We start from the raw sequence: 20,137 nt of genomic DNA on the forward strand, positions 1-20,137 counted from the left end.
GTGGTTTTGCAGCCTGCAGTTTGTCCTGCCTGCTGTCTGGTGTTGCCCTGCCACCCTCTGTCCTATAAAACAAATTAAATGGCATCGTGGGTGTAGAAATGGAAACTCTGCGACAGCTCATCTAAGCTTCTGCCCTGCTAATGCGGGCTTGTTCCCTACTGACAAGCAAGTGCATTCTCCTTCTAGTCTAACTTTAAACGTGTCAAGTAGTGAGGCTCTGGTGGAAGTTTATTTCACAGGATAATTGATTTCACTGTCAGAAACAGAGCCGAGAAAATAACTCACGGCAAATAATGTATTCAATGAATAAACTTTCTTCCCAGGCCCGTGCTCATCCTGCTAGCCGATCACGAGTCCCTTGCCTGTATTCAGTCTTTGGAGCGCTCTGCACACTGGTTTGCCAGCAGGCAGAGAGCCGCTCATGGCAGGTGCATTCTTCCAGGGCTGCTTTGGCTGGTTATTCACAAAATTTCCGTGCTGGACACAAAACTCATATTCATCAGGAGAATCGGAGCAAACCACCAAGGCTCATAATCTCTCAGGAAAAGAAAAAAGAGTATGAAACATGAGTGAACAGCCAAAGGCAGGAACGCTTATTGGTGAGGAGGACACACATGGGATACGAGCTGTTCTCCAACGCCTCGACTGTGTGTTCAATACCATGAAGACAGGTGGTTTGCTGAGGCAACCTTCTTGGCTTTCAGCTATGTTTCTTACTGAATCCCTGTCATTGTGCATCATCCTCACTCCTCCGTTTGTGTGAGCACTGTATAGACCCCAGAACTCAGTACTACTTCACATCTATTTTAGACGGGGTCCCTAATTAATGGCAGAGCTGAGAATAGGCTGTGGATGTGACACTCAGCTCTTTTGCCCCATCGTATTTCTGAAAAATTTCCAAAGCCCAGCATGTCAAGCACAAAAAAAAAAAAAAAAAAAAGTGAAAACTTCTGCATACTGTGAAATTTCAGAAAAGGAAACATTTTTTGCAAACTAAATGTTGAACATTTTAGAGCTAAGTTCCAAGGAAAGTTGCACCATGTGCTAAAGCCCTACTATGTTTTTTGAAAAAGTTTAAAAGAAGTAGTCTAGTTTGCATTAGAGAATATGTTTACATATTCTCTGTGAGTTATATAGCATAGAAGATGTTGCCCATCAAACAACTGTCACTGAAAGCTTGCGACTCCTCTCCAAGAACTAACACGTCTTTGCCTTGCCTCTCTGGGGACGAGTTTTTGACGTACTTGCTCCCCACACGAGCCATGATGTTGCTTATTCCTGAGGTGAGATGCCTTACTCTTGGGCAGACAGAAGAGTAAATGGTAGGAGAGCAGCAAGGTTACTAGTACTGAGGAGCACTGCCTTCAGATTTAGCTCAGTCTTATGAAAAGCAAAACGCGCAGAAGAGGGAAGAAAGAAGAAATGCAGTTCTTGGCTGCAGCCAGGCGAGCAGACATAGTTTATTAGCCAGTGCAGAGCTGCAACGACAGGAAGGAATAGCTGCCTCTACCAGCAGCACGGAAAGTCAGCCAGTGTAGGGGCTCGCATTAACCACTTTTATAATCCTTCATGGGAACAGCTACTAACTCCGTCCTGCTGATTGCAAAAAACAGGAATTTTGTGCTTTGAAGAACTGTAAAAATGCCTTTGTATGTGCTTATACTTTGGACAAAAAGGAGAAGCAAGCCCCTTGCTTTCAAGTCTCCAACCCTCTGCTCCCCTTCCCACTTGCCATGTCCACCTCTGGTGACAGCCCTGCTGCTCAGGAGGGAAGCACCAGGCACAGACCCTGCTGCCTGGAAATGCTAGCCAGGAGGCAGGACCTGTGGAAGGGGCTTTCAGGGGTGGTTTAGGGGCTGAAATATTTCAGGGTATTTCCACAGAGTGGAAAAAAACTGATGTTCACAACAGCAAGTGGGTACGACCAGCCCGCTGGTGGGCAGCAGCTGGCTTCTCTCTCCAGCAGCTGGGGACTCCAAAATACATGGTTCTGAAACCCAAATGGTACCTCCACTGAAGATGAAGGGGAAAAAAATACCTCTGAGAAACCAGTAGTGAAGACACAGAAAGGCTTTTTTAGTTATGTTCCCTTTATTTATTACCTACAGTAGCACCCAACATGCGCATCCCTCTTCCCAGGAGGTCCTTGCTGTGCGGAGCTCATAACCAGACCGACAGATCAATATGCAAACTCTGAGAAGACAAACTATTACAGGGCCCCAGGTGGAAGACGGAGGTAGCTCCCCCCTGCACAAGGACAGGGGAAACACAGAAACTGCTGGTGCTCTGAACTGCTCGAGGAGACTTTCAGAACCAAAAGGGCACTGCATAGCAATGAATTTGAAAGACCGTTTCACATCTTTTGTTTTGCTTCCCTTTTGTTAGATGAACATTAACCATTCAGGGAAAGACTTCTGAGTAGGCACATCTTTTTCTTTGCATACCCACCAGAGCTTGTGCTGGCACAGGACATTAAGCGTGCACGCAAACTATAATTTGGTGCGCAAAGTAAATGAAAGAAAAATCTGTTCCTTGCATGACATTTTCCCATTCTAACAGTTCCCAGACTTCCATAAAACTTTTTAATGCCAGTAAAAGACACCACTTTGGTTGACAATATTAGAGTGACCTCACTCTTTTCCCTGCACCTGAAGGCCACCAAGTCCTCGACAGGACAAGGTATTGAATCACAGTGCAGCGTTATTGCCCTGCATGGATGTTGGTAAGGTGGTTACGCTAGAGCTGGAGCTCAGCAGCAGTCCCAAAAGGATCTGCGAGTAAGTGCAGGCTCTTGTATCTGTACCTTTTTGCGACCTGCACAGGCAAAATCCCACTTGCGTGATTCCTTTTAAAGAGCTGCCGTTTATAAAATCAATTCAGAGCTATGAATTTCAGTGAGAACATTGTGTTATGTGCTAGGCAGCCAACACCTCGCCTGGCTCTTCAGGGATAATTAAGCCAGTTGGCTTACCTAATGGGACGGCTGAACACAGAGAGTTTAAAGGGTATGTTTGGATAAGCACATAAAGCTTATCCCAGCTCCTGAGCCAACAAGAAATTGCACTCCCAGCCTTGCTGGAATGATCATTTCTAGCTCTTGGGGGCTGGTCACATTTTCTTCAGCAACATCGCCTTTCATCCAACTACCTTCTAAATAAAATAGAACTACAAACATTTGCAAAAAGTCTAACTCTAGCACATCTTCTGAAGATTACTAGAGCTCTAGTTTGGCCCTAACTATGTCTTTCACCACTAATCACTAACCTCTGGCTAAATACAGATTTTTTTCAGTGTTACCTACTGTACTTTCTGCCCCTGCCTTGCCTTGATACTCAAATGTTATTTCCATTGTAGTGGATCAGAACAATCAAGGCAACGGGAAGAAGTGGTTTATTAATGTGGTACTCATGGCATTAAAAAAAAAAAAAAAAAGTGCCCGAACAAAAATCAAAATATGGAAAAAATAACAACTTTTTATTGCAGGAAGCTCGCAGATGAGGGAAATAACTCTAGAGGAAGCATAAAGACATATCATTTTGAGAGAAAAAGAGGAGACATGCAATCTGCTACATGATTTGGGGCTTTTTGTTTGAATGACGCTGAGCAACCCTTCTTTTTAGCTGATGCCTAGGAATACAAATTCTCTACTAAATATCTGCAGCTGCAGTTTGTTCTGCTATTGAAGCGGCTGCAGAATGTCACTGCTATTTGCTTTATGTAGAAGAGCGAGGGGGGAAGGGTTCAAAGAAAGACAAAGACCGCAGTAGCATTGCTAAGACCTGTGTATTAAGCCTGTGGTTTTTAATGTTTCCCCTTTCGCTTTACCCTGCTCCTCATGGTTTGTTCAGTAAGAGGAAGCAAAGTGGCAGCACAAGGATAACTGAACAGCCTGGGCTTGGTCAGACCCGTGTTTGCTTTGAGATAATTATTATTTACTACTTGCAGTATAGTAGGTTCTAGAAGCCCTGGCCATGGCCCAAGGTCTTATTTTTCAAGGGGCAAATGCAGACTAAGGCAGTGTAACCTTTTAAAGGACTAAAGATTTATTGATTTTTTTAAGAATCTCTGCAGTATGCAAAGTGTATTCCATAATGCAGCAGATCACATTATAAATAACACACAAACGGCATACTGGAAGCCAAACAGAATGCAAAGCACAGCTTTATCAAAAACTAGAAAGAGTCATAGCATGCAAAAAAAAGATCACACTGAGCCTCAAGATATGAAACTCATATGACCCTCTGGGATTAGACATGACGTGCATCTTTCACCTTCAAATATCAGTGATTAGCAAGAGAAGTAAAGGAAGTCACAGGAAGGTTAGATACTATCACATTGCTAAAGTTGGAGCTTGCTTTCTAGTCCGTCTTACTCGTAATTCATGACTGCTGGGAAACCAAAACCATTTTTTAAAAGGAGAGTGAATCAATTATAATACAATGTTAGACAACAAGGCAAAGATCGAACCGTCACATTTTCTAACATTTTAGTATAGTTATTTAAAATGCAATATCCGTGTTGGGCCACACAGAGGAATACTGTCCCTTTAGGATCAAGTGTGCCACGTGTGTGTGGAAATTTCAAAATACACAATGTTCCTCTTCAGCTCTGAATTCCTTCATTTAATGTCTAATATCACTACTCTTGAGTTATGAAGAGTGTGCATCCCACTGTCTTCCCACTGCCTTCATGGGGGATAAGGGTTTCGTTCCTTCTGACTTTGAGGACACGCCTGCCTATGGTAAATAGTTGTCAGAATAGGTGGCTACAGAAGGCAAGGTGAATTACTTCAGGAAACAGAGACAGAGAATCATACAGTACTTTAAATCATTTCAGCTACCTGTACTTCTCAGAAAAAATCTAAATAAACACTTAACTTGCAGTTAAGAAAAATGTCTTAATTTCAAGGCATTCCTTATTTAGATTTTAAAAACCGGACATTATTCTATGCAGACACACTTGGAATAATTTTGGTTGTGTTTTTAATAGCTAATCAACTAAAAGATTATACCAGAGTCCTGTAAATTAAAATTAGGTTCACAAAAGCATATACGCCGGTTGCATGTGTAACTCTTCATGTGTGTAACAGTTCATGCGTGTGTAACATTTCAAGTTGGGGATATTATAATTAGTAACCGATCTGAATGCTAATTTGCTTTATTTTTCATAGTAAACATATTATTGCAATATAGTTAATCAAATTTATGTAACATATGCTGCATGTAGGAGCCTGAGTACAGATTTTTGTAATAAAAAATGAGAGCTGAGTTGCTCTTAAGAGGCAGAAATGTGGAGTTCAATGAAAATAACTGTTTCAGACTCTCATGCTTCACAGCAGGAGAGGAATGGGGTAAAGAGGAAGAGGAAAGGAAAAAGAGGGAAGGATTAAATCAGAGGCAAAAAGTACATACAAAGGTGCTGAAAGGCATGTAAATATATTGAAAGAATAATGCAAAGCAAATTTTAGACTAGTCTTAGTCTCTTGCTATTGAATGTAACACATTGAAATGGTGCCCATTAACTGAAGCTTTTTCTGGTTTAGGTGGCTATTTGTGGGTAAATTAGTAGCTTGACTGGGTCAGGGTGGAATCACAGCTGAGCATTAAGTGCAGTCACTGATACGTGTGTTCATTTAAGCTGACAGAACAGGGCTTGATGAGTTTCACCACGATTCTGCTCGATCGGTTGATTAAGACATCTTTTCAGGAGGAATCATCTCCAAAGCCTCCTTCAACCAGTGTTTGACTGAGTATGATTTGCCCGTATGCCACAGCACTGCAGACAGTATGAAGCTGTCCTTGCCTTGTGCTACAGTGCTTATCTCCATCCCTGCCCTGTATGACCTGAAGGGAATAAGGCAAACTTTTGAGGGCTTCTCTCTTTTCAGAGGGTATTTCATTGTCCTCCATATTACTGCACATGAGAGAAGTTCAACAAAGACAAGGGAACCTTGGAATGATATACTGAAAAAAGAGTGTAATAATGGCAAGAATTACAAGTTTTCCCTGTTTTTAAGTATATTGCTGGTTTCCAGTAGTATTCCTCACGGTAATATTAGGAGCAATTCTTAAGGCAGTGTAATTTGCTAAAATGCAGCTGCAAGATGGGTTTTTTTTTTTTCTCTCCTGCTGTTGAGATTTTTTTTTTAAATATTAATAGTATTTTACCTTCCTTTAAGCCTATGAGAACCGTAGACGTTCATAAGTATCAGTGACCTGGTCTCTGAGAGCAGTTACTGAAATTGTGCTTAATTTGGGGTTCTGTGCCCCTGAAACTGTCCTGGCCTTGCAAATGCCTAAGTGAGAGCAGGGCAGTTTTCAGACCGCACAGAAACCATCACTCACCGAGACCTTTTAGAAACTCTTGGCTGCTCCATTTTCCCAATTTCCTTCCAAATTTTCCCTGTTTGTGGAACACCCGCAGAGTAGCTCGATGCACTACACCAGTGCAACTGAGCGGTGGGATGCAACGCAGGACCGCAGCGTGACACGGAGGAAGCTTCTGCTGAGGCTGGGATACATCTCACCCAGCTTCAGCCATCCAAAAGTCAGGTGTGCAGCTGGAACCGCCTCTGAGTCCTCTCTGCAACCAAGTGAGAGAGTTAGGCACCGCTAAAGCCCAGTGATGTGTATGAACTATACCCAGAAATGATACATTGAAGGTGTTTACTTCTCCCTGTGACTACAGAGAAAGCTGGGACACAAGTGACAGAGAGCCTTGGCAGCTGACTTCGACCAAAAGTTTGTTTTTTAGTGTTTTTTAGTGTTAGAGGTAGGTGAGAAGATTCACATCCTAATTCACCATATGTTCACTTAATTCCAAGATAGTATAAAAGGCGACCTGGCTAGAATGATAGTTCTGCTTTCCCACCTTGCGTATCTGGTGCTCTGCACTTAAACTTACCTATTTTATTACTTTTAGTGTTTTATTTCCAATATAGTCACACATGGCTTATATCGAACAGGTGTTAAGCATTTTATTAAACTGCTTATGGAAACGGCTAGAAGTGGTTAGACATGACACACTGACATTTGATTTATTTTCCCTTAGCTAAAGGAATGCAAAACAATTACTACTATAATTATTGAATGTTTGAACATTAGCGTGTTCTTAAAAACATACTGTTAGTTTATGGGGTTGCTACTTATCTCAGAATTAGGAGCTGCTGAAAAGAGATTAAAATCTGGGCTGAGCAACACTGAAATAAAATCAGCCCAAGGGATTAATTGATTCTACACCATAAGGTAACTCTTCATTCAGCAGCTATTTTTTTGTATCACTTCTTTAAAATTAGGAGTGAATTTCAGCTGGCAAACGAATAGCTCGCAGAGAGTACAGAATGGCTTGCCTGGGGCTGTGGAGACCACCCCAATGTCAGGGATTAAACCTGCCTCTTGCTTAGCAGGGATTTATATGGGCTCCCAGGGTACACGACCAGTGCCAACATCTTTAGGGCAATGAGCTGCTGCTGATGCTGGAACACTGGGGAATATCTGGGGCTGCTGCTGCCAGTGCGCCCTGTCAGGGAAATAGCTCCTCTTTATTTGAAAGAAATCTTTGTGTTAAGTTCCTTCATGGTTATATACTTTGGCTGAAGTCAGAGGGCACTTCCCTTATTTCTGTGTGCTGTTTACAGTTGTCTCACTACGTGTGGTGTCCGTAATATCCTACACGAAATCCCCTCTTACAGAGCCTGGCCTCATCAAATCTGTTGACTGGGATTTCTATTGAGCATAGGTATAGCTTTGCTTCACATAACAAGTGATTCTTGTTATTTTACCCATCCTAAATAGACATATTTCACATATTAACTTTCAAACCTCTCTAAGCAACAGCACCCTTCTGTTGCATGAAGTACTTGGATATTTTGTCCTACGGTAACAGACCAGGTAAAATGGCTGGATCTGGCTTATGAATACTTTATGACTGCACGGAAGATATTTTTAAATATGACACTTGGTGGTTTAACTTAAAAAAATGTAATAATGAATAATGAATTCTGACTCATATATTATATTTACATTTTTAAAGTATTTTATAAATTAACCAAAGAAACCTCACCATGGAACTGAAAAACAAGTCAGATAATTAAACCTATGAGAAATTGGTCAGCCTGAACGTATAAACACCTTTGATGGGACTGATAAATGTACCAAAGGTGATTTTCAATCAAAAGTAATAGTTTTATTCAAAGGGTAACTTTCTGAAAAGACATACTTTCCATCAAGAAAAAAAACTGTATTCTGATAAACCCTCAAACCTCTTTTCATTTGCAGACTTCTTAACAGAGCCGCCCTGGGGCTGCTGCCCACCAGACCCCACTGCTGAGGTGTAAATCCATTGGTTCAATCTGCTTTCTAAAGCTGGGTTTCCTTTTCTTTGCCAATTTCTTCTGCAGGTGTTTTTCCCTGGTATTATAAGAACTTCTGTTTATTTCCCTTTTGGATTTTAAACCAGCAGTTTGGAGCAGTAACCGTATTACTTGCTCCACCGATTGGCTGCAGGAAGCTGTTACCGACATTTTATTCAGTAAAGGCAGCTGGCTAGGCAAAGGCACCGTTAACTGCTATCATAGCTATAAAAATAAAACAGAGTTTAAGATCATAACTGTAGCAATAACCTTGCCTTAATAGTATTTAAAAAATAGGGCCCATTATGGATATTTTTTTTATTGCTGTCTCTCCTAATTTCCATTTTGGATGATTCTGGAATGGTTTCACAGTCTTTTCACACTAAACAAGCTTGGAATAAAATGTAAGTCAGAAGGAAATGAGATAGCATTCCATCAGCTAGTCCTGGTAAGTGCAAACATTGGCATCATCATCTTGATTTATTTCTTCCTGTCCTTTAGGATGACAGCATATGGTCTCCATTCCAGTGAGAACGTACGGGTTGGGAAGCAGGGAAAGCGCAGAGGCACAGACCATTTCTGTTTGAGTAAATCTCCTTGAAATTATGCCAAAACAGAAGGGGTACAGAAATCAAAGCATCTTACCTCTGTCAATGGGAATTTCTGAAGAGTTTTGGCTTAGCCTTCCAGCTTGTCTCCTTTTCCCAATGTTTACTGATCACCAGAGAAGACCTCCACTCTGTGGAAACCTCTGTCCTCTTTCTTCCCTCTATGCCACTGACTGCCTTTTCCAGGCCTGCCATAGTGAGAAGGTCCTTTGGGTAGAAGGCTCAGCACCAGGGTCTCCACAACTCATCAAAACTACTTTTAGTGTCACTGTGAATGTCATAGCAGAGAATCCTATGGGCAAGTAGAGAAGGTGCTCTGACAAGGTGACTAGGTGAAGCAGAGGTATTTAAACACTTTATGCCAGAGGAGGCATTATCTTCTAGAGCTCCACATTTTATACACCAGATAGCTAAAAGTGATGTGATAAAAAGACCATATTATCATACTATGAGAAACAATATTCTTTCCCTCTTAAAACGTAAATACAGTTCATAAGAACTAGGTGAAAACTAGTGAAAGGATCATTACAAACAGAAGTAATACCCTGAGGGATAAATAGGCTGTATTGGGAAGGAACCAACCTAGCTTTCACAAATGGCAAGTTATAAGCCACATGTCCACTGAGTTACAATCTCAGTGACTATATTGATATGAATGATCTGACCAGAGGAAAAGCAAAGGGACAGCTTCCACAGCAGAAGAGGTCCTCCTGAAGGTGACACTTCGTTTTATCCCCATTGCAAATCCCAGCGTTGCATCCTTGGCCGTCGCTCTGGCTGCGCTGAAAAACTACCGTCTGCACGTGCTCTGTGAGGCAGTCCAGGTCACACCAGGGACTGACCCGTCTTCTTCGTTATCTACTGCTTCGTCAGTCTTTTTGCCACCTGGAAACCAGATTTGCCATGCTTTTAAGGTTTGCTGACCAAGTCACTGTAAAGTGACACACAACCAAAATTTCTGGCCGTGCTCTGGCCGCCTACTGGGAAGACCCACAAGAAATGCTGCTGCCAGCGATGAGTCCTCGCTTGTAATTAAAGAGCTATATCATAGCTATCAATACTGACCCCACTTAAGCCAAGGCTACTGTATAAATTTCTGCCATCAAATCTATATCCATCAGGAGCGTGCAAAACTGCGGTCTGCGATTTACAGTTACACCAGCTGAAGAGCCCAGCGTAGATGGGGTTGTACTTTCTCTCTTTATATATATATATATATATATCTTGTTTTAAATTCAACCCGGTTTCCACCTACAAGAGACTACAAGCTGCTGTGGGAAGAGCATACCTGCAATAATCTAACTGCAGATACAATCAGAGTGTTTTGATACCGTGGCTATGCAATTCTAGCTATGCTGGAATGATTTTTTTTGGGCGTAGGTACAGAAAGGGTGTCGCTGCAGATGAAAACAGTCCTTTGCAATTCCCCAAAATAAGAAACTAAAGGATTTTAGTGTTAATATTTGTCACCAGATTAAAATATCCTCATCTGGATAGGTCCATGCAATTATTTTTTATTTCTGTTGAAAATATTTTAATATTATTTAATATTATGGTTTTTTATGATAAAATATTTTAGATCTGAAATTGTTTAGTTGCTAGCAAACTGAGTCATAATAAGTATTTATTTACATAGTTTTACATACATTGCTAGTTCATTATTTCACTGATTCTTCATTTCCAAAGACAAGAATTAATATATTGTAACTGAAGAGAGTTTCCTTGACTTTATCTTTTTCCTTTTCTAATAAATCAGTCTGGAATTAGAGATTTTGTTATTGCCAGGACAAATTTTCAAGTACCACTGAATGCAGGAGTGAAACAGAGCATTTGGGCAGAGGTTCCAGAAACAAAGTAAAGCAGCTGCTGGCCTGTCAATATAAAACATCCTACAAATGTATAAATGTGTGATGCATGTTCACTGGAACATTTTTGACGTGATTTTGGCTCAACATACTGTGTATGCCTTTCCCTAAATGCTATATATAAACTCTTGCTTAATATCCACAAAATTGTGTATCATTTCCCAAAAGCATAAATTAAGGAGACAATATTTCTCTGTCATTGAATTTTTATGTTCTAAAATAAAAATTCAAGGTTAAAATCATTTCCCAATTGCCACACCAAAAAGAAAACGTCACAGAAAAGATACATACATGTATATTTTAAAAGCCAATTAAACGCTGTATGCTGCGGCGGCAGAAGAGAATTAATCACTTTTGTAGCAACTGAGGCAACTTGGTGCCCAGTTTTCAGCAGAAGGTGAGGGAAACCTGGCTGTTATTTCTCTTAAATGATTAATTGAGCGGCATTGCCAGCATCACATTTAGCGCACAACGCTTTCTGAAGAAGGTTTGAAATTCACTTTTTCCTGCAGCAAAACTCAATCATTGACTAATTTATCTCCTTCTCTCCAAGCTCCAGTTTCCTCATTCAAAACAGAAAAACACTCTCAACAGCCAGGCATTTCCACCTGGTGACGTCCTTCTTCCAAAGACGTTGGCTGAGTCACAGCTATCCCCAAAGAAATCCAAACAAACCCCCAAAGTACGAGGCAGCCTGCAAGTTGCCAGTATCCCAAGGGGCAGGAAGGGAGTGAGGGGGAGACGATGGGAGTTTGGATGGGATCCCAATAACCTGGAGCAGAGCACGCTAACAAACCTTTTCCAAGGCACACACCCCGTGGCACTGCTCACATCTGTCACGAGGAGAGTCCCCTGACTCATACTGTCAATTCTAGCTTGGCTTTGACCAGAGTTTAGTGCTATCACCTAAGCCTCAAGCATCTTCCTCCAACCAGCATTTCCAATGGGTTTCCTCGTGGGAGGAAAATGGCTGGTGGGGGCCAAGGGGTGCTTGGTGACAAGATGTGGGGTCCCGCTGGTTCCCTGCCCTGCTCTATGCCGGCGGATGGAGGTTTCTCCATTCTTTTCTTAAGGTTTACTTTTATAGAAAAAACTTCCTTTTAAGGACAAGGACTTGCTGCAGAAATTACAGGGCAAAAGCAGATAGCCCGTGTTAGGTAGCAGGTCATATTCTTTGACTGTCACGGTCCTTTCCACTACTAAAATAAAGCAGCCAAATATCCTCAGATTTAGCAAGAAGTTTATGAAGTGCTTTGACAGTCTCATGTAGAAAAAGCTGTAATTAAGATTATCTGATATTATCTTAACAGGGATGGACAGTGACAAAGCCACATCTACACTGAGAGATGAGTGTATAGCACAAATCGGCATTAATGAGGGTCCTCAGGCTTCCTTCGCCCTTTGCCTTCTCAGTGCCCAGCATTTCTTCTTTTCATCTGAAAATCGTCCCTGAAAAATTCAAGGCCAAGGGGAACTATGTCCTAATTGAAAACAAAGCCCCATTCAGTAAGACGGATCAGTACATTTTACTCAATTAGAGTCTATGTTTGACACTGTGAGCCATAATTTATCTGGGAAAAATGTGCCTGTAGTTACATAGCAGCTCTTCAAACTGACCTACATCCCTGGGGAATTAATTTTGTTCTTGCATTCCTTTGAATCTGTATCTACTGAACATTGCTGATGGCAGGAAGGAGAGGTTTGGGGTTTGCAGCTCTTTTCTTTTGTCTCAATGTTGTCTGCCATAAATATTGCTGCCTATGCGATGTCTGTGAGGCCGCTAACTGAGCAGGAGAACAGAGCGTAACAGCAACTGTTGATGAGCTGACTTCTCAGTGTCTCTGGGCAATAAGGTCAATTTAACAGAAAAAGGGGGATCAGCAAAACATTCCATAACACCTAAATATAGATTTGCTACTTGAGTTCAGTTCTTTGTCAAAGCACCACTTTGTTAAGTCACCACTTGATCCTTTGACTGACAGAGGTCTTCAGGACCTCTTCTGAAGTTATTACTTTCTCTGGACCGGCTCTTTAAAGAATTTTACTCTCCTAAGTCTCTAAAAAGCACACTTATGACATCTGCTGCTTTTCTATCAATATTCTGTCTCTGTGGTTGCTTGGAACTGGACACCTTTGTACATCTGGCCTTTATAATACTGGTTCTGTCAGTCACAGAGGGACACCCATGGCTGACATGGGCTTACAGTTCGTGCAGTGACACTCATAGAAGATGAGCCGTCAAGCTCCTTGGAGCCTGAGGGATATCACCTATGCCACTGGAACAGGAGCTGAATATATAGGTGTTTGTGTTAGCAGCTGAATTAAAGGCACATCAGCAGTTAAATGAAAACATGTAGACAGACGTTTTGGGATCAGTATGGAAGAAAATTTCATCCTTAAGACCCTGGTAAATGGCAGAATAAGTGTACACAGTTACTGGAAGGGGGGGTATGTAGAGCTACATTTTTGCCTTGTAAAGACATTTTAACAGATCTTCAATGTCTTTAAAAGTGCAGCTATACCTTAGAAAAACTACGGCTTGAATTCATTCATGAACAGTCACATTTGTCAGTTTTTTGCTAATATAAACCTCTTCACAAGTGCAAACGTTTCCAGTATAGGACAGAGATCAGAGGCTAAGGTTATATTTAGGTGGCAGAGAGCAAAAGAAGTCTAACTATTTCTTAACTTGTCACACGTGTGGCACAAAGGCTTAGAAAGCTCTTTACCACATCACTGTTTTGGTTTTTACTCACATTCATTGTTTCTGGTTTTTTATCCCTCTGACCACTTCTTTTTAGATGAGGGTGATATTCTACCATGTAGCCCACATTGCTCCCATTGATGTCCTACTCCTGAGGAAGGGACAGTGTACTTAAGAGTTAAACCTTGGAGCTAACTGTTATTCACATATCCTTCCTGCATGTCGGCTACCTCCACACCCATACATAATTTTCCCCTTCCCTGTACCTTTTCCCCTCTCTCTCTCCCTTTCTCCCCAGTTTCCTTCTTTGATTCCCTTTATTGTCCTGTTTACCAGTTCTCTCTGGCTCACCCTCAGACTTGTTTTGTGTTGGTGACTAGTGAAAAAACTTCTTCTCCTCACACCATCACCTTCTCAGAGCCCTTCACCATTAATGTCCACTTGGAGGAAAAAGAGATTTTTGGTGTAGGAAGCTGCCAAACCACCGCAACCAAACCAGCACCCAGCCCGCATGGCTACTGCCCTGTACCGGGGCAGATGCAGGTTTATATATTAATAAAGTACTTTACTTTTTGGATGATTTGAAGTTTTGCTGGACTGGGTGTTCTGGGAGGGCAAGAAGCTTTGGGTTAGAAGGGAGAGTCTCACAAAGCATGTACACACAACCTCGCTGTGCTCCCTGGTGCTGGCTAGAGTAACTGGGAATTATCTCCATGTGCTCTAGCTACTATGGCAGCTATTTCTTCACGGAGTGGTGGAGAGCAGACAGCTGTAATTTATACATCAACAGATCTGAGGATTTAAGTCATGGAGCTTAGAACAAGGGGTGAATTGTTTTCATCAAGTATTTTTAGCAAAAAAAAATAGACATCTGGAGCCACAGTAAAATATTGTGATCCTGTACTTGATGAATGCGCTTCTTCAAAAATAAAGACAAAAAACCTCCAAACTTGGAAAAAATTAAAATTTTCATTTAAATATAGTATCACCACACCTGTATGTCTTTCACTTTTTAATGAGTAATTGTTGCAAAGTTTCTTATATTTCTTTTTAAAAGTCATCCTTTATATGGCATGTGGGGTGCCACTATTGATAGAGCTGGTGACAGAAATCACAAATACGGCCTACTCAGAAGAAAAATGAGGCAGCTTTGTTCCTTGCGATGGTCATGGTGACCACCAGCATCCCACCACTGCTATCCATGCAATGTATTTATCTGCCTTTGCAAGGAAAGATTTCTTTTCCTGTTCTTCTATTCGTTACCAAGTACATCAGCTGTTGCTCATTGACATCTTCTCCTGTGACTTCATATCACAGAGAGCAGCCTGCACGTCCCTTGGAGACTTCCTGTCCCAGCCAAACTTTACCTCCTTCACCTGGGACACCCATCCTCTTCACTCCTTTCCCTTTCTTCCCCTAGACAACATCCTTCCCTGAACTGAACAAACTTTGTTTTGCACCAATAGAAATAAAACTAGCTAATGTCCAGCAAAGAGAAAGAAACCCTAGCAAGGGCCCACACTACCTCAGGTGCTCTCTGTGCTCCACCACCAACCTGTGGGTCCCTCCTGGGATTCAGTTACAAGAGGTAAAAGGTCAATGGTTGGTTTGTGTGGATTGTTAAAGTCTAGACCCGAATTTCATGAGCCTACCAGTAAAAAAAACCCATAAATGTCTGAAGACACCCTGTTTTCTTCTCCTGCCTATGAGTCTGCTGCAGTCTTATTGGGAAAGCTCTGGACACGTGGCTCCTCAAGGGGACCCGCTCCCTGTCAGGTTTGAGTGGGCTGACATAGAGTTCGACTCCCCTGCTATGCAGCCTGACAAAGATGGCTCGAGGTAGTGTGTCGGATGAAATCCTTGCCATAGGCTGAACAGAAGATAAAAGGGCCCTATCACTTCATTGTGTTTATTGATCACACACGGGTTCTGCTAGCTTGAAGACAAATAGCCCAGAAATCTAACACAGGAACAATCTTGATACGTCTTTGTGTATATGAAATATGGATTTGGAAACTTCATATATATAATGGAAACTTTACACAGGTTGGACAATATTATTCCTAGTCTGTGGATTGCTCTCGTACCGTAAACAGCTGCGTCCCTTGCTGCGTCTCTGAGAGTAAATCACACAACGCTCGAGATGATTTCATATTTTAACAATCCTCTTTTCCTATTGTATGGCTGGGAGGGACTTCCATTTCATGTAATCAACATGCAAATTTGAGAGCTTCCCATAAAATGCTGCAGTAAACAGGATATGTTTGCTCTAAACAGATTTCATCCAGTCACAATTCACTATAAATTCAGCTAGCATCAACAAACTGCTATTTCCTCTCATGTTCCTCCAATATCTTTCTCCTGGTGGAGGAAAACGGGAGAAAATTGCTGCTATTTGTCCCCGGATTGAAGTATTTAAGTAAAGCTAAAGACACTGTCTACTAATAATGATAGTACACTGGGAGTCAACTACATTTTTTTTTCATTGTAAATGTAAAGTAGTAAATGGAATTACTGTTGGAATCAATTGGATTCAGTCAGAGTAGCTCATAGGTATTGCAGAAAACTGAAATGGGGATAAGTTATTAGAAGTTTAGTACTTGAGATAAAGAGCAATTTCACAGAAACTCTGTTTACTGAAGTGTACTAATACAGTATAGATAATACAGATTTTTAGCATGTTATTTAAGTAAATGTCCCAAAGATTGACCCTGCCACTATGTTACAAAGGAAAAATTAGAGGAGAATTTCCAATTTGACACGTGCTGAAATCCCTATCTGCTAGTTTTCCGTGCTGAAGATAGGGATAATAACATGATAAGGAAACCATAAAAACACTAAAACAAAATCTTCACCTAACAGTTTTAATGTTGTATAAGGGTTGGGACATGGCGATAAGGCTCACTAGGCATTTACACAACGCAGAGTAAAATATATACTGTCCTGATTCATAAGCTGCTGTGTTGCAAGAAGTAATTTCAGAAACAGGTTTTTTGGTTTCTGAGTAGTCTTACTAAGGGGTAAAAGAACAAGCAAAGTAGTTGCTCAAAGACAAATGTCAACAGTAACTTGGGCACCAAACTGGCGCCACATTAAAATGGTTTGAGACTGGGATCAACAGTTGGCAGAGCAATAAGAAGGCAACAAAATGGGTTGGTTTATTTTAAAGGGAACCTAAACACTGTGTTAATGTTGACAGTTGACAGTGAGAACACTGCTGAAAATTGAGTGTGAGACAGAGGTTTTTTCGATAGCCACAGGATGTCCTTGGAACAGAGTCTGCATCCCAATGAGCTAGATGCCACTCGCAGTAGATTAGAAAGAAATTAGTTAGGGTTGAACGTAATTGTAATGTCAGGGTAGTTTCTAGTCTGAGAACCATTGTTCCAGTTAGGAACCATGTCATACTGAGGAAAAATTAGCTTGCTTACAAATGCACAGCAGATCATTTCCAGACCAAACATGATGCTTCTCTCCACCTTTCTTCTTCCTCCTACTGTTTCTTTTTGTTTAAAGCACAGCTATAAAGACTCACTTCTCATCTCAGCTGCTTTTGTCAGGGCAGTTAATGAGCTGGGGCGGGATGAGAAAAAAACGCAGTGGAAATGGGGTCATGGAGAGGTTAAACTTCATGAATTTATTCATTGGGATTCAGCTCACGCCCTCCTGAAATGAGATGTCATCATTAAAATTGTGGATGACACTGTTGCACAATGATGCTTTGTGACAAGCTGTTAGCAAGACATGAAGGAAATTGTTTTCGTTTAGACTTTAATACATCTCTGTGATAAGAAAACAAGCCCAAATTGAGCAAACAATGTCAGAAAAGTCCTGAAAACAATCTATCTATCTAAGATGTTTGTAAGGGAGAAATGCTCCAATTTCATTAAAAAAAAAAAAATAAAAAAGCAGGGATCTTGACATTCTTTTCTACTTTTCTGGAATTATAGTAGTGAGACATGAATAGCATGAGTATCTTGGAAATAAAGATATTGTTTATTTTGATATAGCAGAAATTTTGGCCAGGTGTTTTTTAAGAGGAACAAAGAACCTAATTGTATGGAAAGGAGAAAAAGAAGAGTTGCAATCAATTGTGATGGAGTCTGAAAGCTACAGACTAATTGGAGGTGTGAGAGGTGTGACCCAGAGCTGAGCTAGCCTGTTTCAGTGCAGGAGCTCACAGCAACGGAAGGTGACTCAGAGGGCCATCCTTTTCCCTCACTCAAGGCAGAAATCACCCATATCTGGGTTGGTTCTGACAAGTGCTGGTCTGGCTTCATCATAAAGGCTCGTCAACCTCTCCCAGAACTCTGGTTTAGTGCATTATTATCCTCTATTATGAGATGTTTTTTCAAGCGGCTAAATGAAATCTTCCTTGCTATAACCTTGCCAAGACCATTACTTCATGTCTTTTCCACAATAAACCCTTTCCTCTTTGCCGTCTGTATATTTAAAAACTGTCGTCTTACCCCACCCTCAGTTTTCTGTCCCTTTAACTTGCAATACCTCTTCTCTCAGGCACATTTTGGGGTCTCTCCTGGCTCCTGTTCCCCTACGGATTTCCCCTTGGCTCCCATCTACCTCAAAGCCACCGCTGCAGGCAAAGTGGTTTCTTGCTGAGAAATCACCAGAGGAGAGGGAAGATAACCTGTCTCATAGCCTATACACCTATTTATGCAACCCAGAATAGTGTTTGCACCTCTTGAAACAACATGCCATTCACCTTCTGGTTCACCATCAACCATGAGCCGTTTCTGTAGAGCTGCTGCCCACCATTGTGTCCCTGACTTGCATTTGCCGGGTTGGCTGCTAGCTTACTTAAGTGGGCTAAGTACCACTTGTCCCCGTCAAACAGCCCCTTATTTGCTGCAAACCATACCTGCGCTTTGGGAAGAACATTTTGAATTTGAATCCCATTGCCTAAAACACCTCCAGCCCTTCCCATCTTGGTGTGGTCTGCAAGTCTAATAAGCCTACTCTCTAGTCATATGCCCCGCTCATTATAACTGGACATCTCAGTTATGAATGGTATTTTTCCAACCATCCTCAAAGGCTGCCTTTTTTTAGAGAATTTATGGGACTCTGAAGCTAAATGAGTTGCCCACAGAAAGGTTGCTGGCTCATCAGTGAGATTTACAGCCTGCTAACTACTCCTTAATAAGGTAAATACAGAACTGCTGGGCCATTGGGGAGCCTGCTGCAGAAGAAAACTGACAGCATTTTCTGTTCCTTTCCCAAGCCCCATTTCTCCTGATGTGGAAAAAAAAAAAAAAGTAGTCACCAAAAAACCAAACAACTCTTTCTGTGATTTAAAATGAGAGTTAAGTTTTAATGAAATGGATACTTTCCATTTTAAGATAAAGCGCAAGCTTCTGGTGTTACACATTAAATGTAGTTGGTGAGATTAAGGGAAGTCAGGTCTGAATAAATACTGTGGAATACTAAAGAGGATTTCTATCAAACAGTAACAAAGTGCCCTACAGAAGAAAGCCCGTTCACTGATTATTCTCCAATGCTGTGTAATTACTATACATTTTATTGTAACTCCCCAATTTGGAACAGCCTTGATTTTACAACTGAGAAAACAACATATAGGAGAAGACAAAGTCCCATGAGTCACTGATTTTATTGGCAAGGAAGGAAAGTACGGACATGTCCAGTAGACAAACTAAGCTGTAAATTAATCTCAGTGGAACTGAGATTTCCTGGGGAAAAAATCTTATCATTTTCTAGCAGAACCTATGGCATTTTCTCTGCTCTGCACTGGCAATGTTTCTGCTTCCATTTTGCATTGCTCTGGAATAGATTGACTTTCTGGATAGCCCTTGTCACCACATTTCATTGTGTCACAAGATTTTTTATACTCCTAAACTTTCAAAGACATTGCTGTACACCTACTGCTGGATCATTTCTCTTCTAACCAGCTACCCAGGGAAAGATACAGACCATAAACAAATTCTTCTTTTCTCATCTTAGAGTCAAATAAATCTTGATATGATGAAAAAAACCACCATGTTTCTCTGTGATATTAGCTACTAAGTGATAATGTATTTAAATGCAAGAAACTTTTTAATCAGAGCCCATATTAGCAGAGCTCCAACACTGAGAAGTACAGAGTACCTGAAGAACCACTTCAGAACAACCAAAAAGCACCTCATGCATTGAAAAGAAGCTATTTTTCTCTCATCTCAGTATATTTACTGATTATAACTGCATAACCTTAAGTAAGACAGTCACAAAATGGAGGCTCTTTTAGTAGTACTTTGACTTCAGTGACTTTTTCAGAATACTGTACAAGTGGGGTTTTTTTAGGCTCAAGAAAACATATCCAAAAAATTGGTACAGAGAGGCAGAAAATAAAACTGACCTAGAAAATATCACATAAATGGAACTGCAAACAGTGATCTTAGTAAAAACCTGGAGGAAAATGCCAGCCAGAATTACACATTACCCTGAAAACAACAAAGCAAATATTTTTTCCTAGAGCTACTGAAGTACCTGTTCCGGGTCTACAGGATTATGGTGTGTTTTATATTCCAGGTGTCCTCAGTTCACTTGCTTCAGTCCTGAACTTTAGACATTCAACATGCAATTTGTTCCATACAGGTGG

The 20,137-nt window shown here is 41.1% G+C and overlaps 1 long non-coding RNA gene across 1 annotated transcript in view; it reads right to left on the reverse strand.

Annotated features, from left to right (window-relative positions):
• Positions 1-1,751: 1,751 nt before the first annotated feature.
• Positions 1,752-20,137, reverse strand: part of LOC142056050 (uncharacterized) — a 41,816-nt gene continuing 23,430 nt past the window's right edge. Inside the window, exons 2-4 of the long non-coding RNA XR_012660192.1 lie at positions 9,624-9,843; positions 8,996-9,250; positions 1,752-6,582 (exon numbers count right to left, since the gene is read on the reverse strand). This is a non-coding gene — a long non-coding RNA (uncharacterized LOC142056050). The remainder of the gene's footprint in view (positions 6,583-8,995; positions 9,251-9,623; positions 9,844-20,137) is intronic.

The sequence above is a fragment of the Phalacrocorax aristotelis genome, chromosome 4 (genome assembly GCF_949628215.1).
Source record: "Phalacrocorax aristotelis chromosome 4, bGulAri2.1, whole genome shotgun sequence".
Taxonomy (NCBI): Eukaryota; Metazoa; Chordata; class Aves; order Suliformes; family Phalacrocoracidae; genus Phalacrocorax; species Phalacrocorax aristotelis.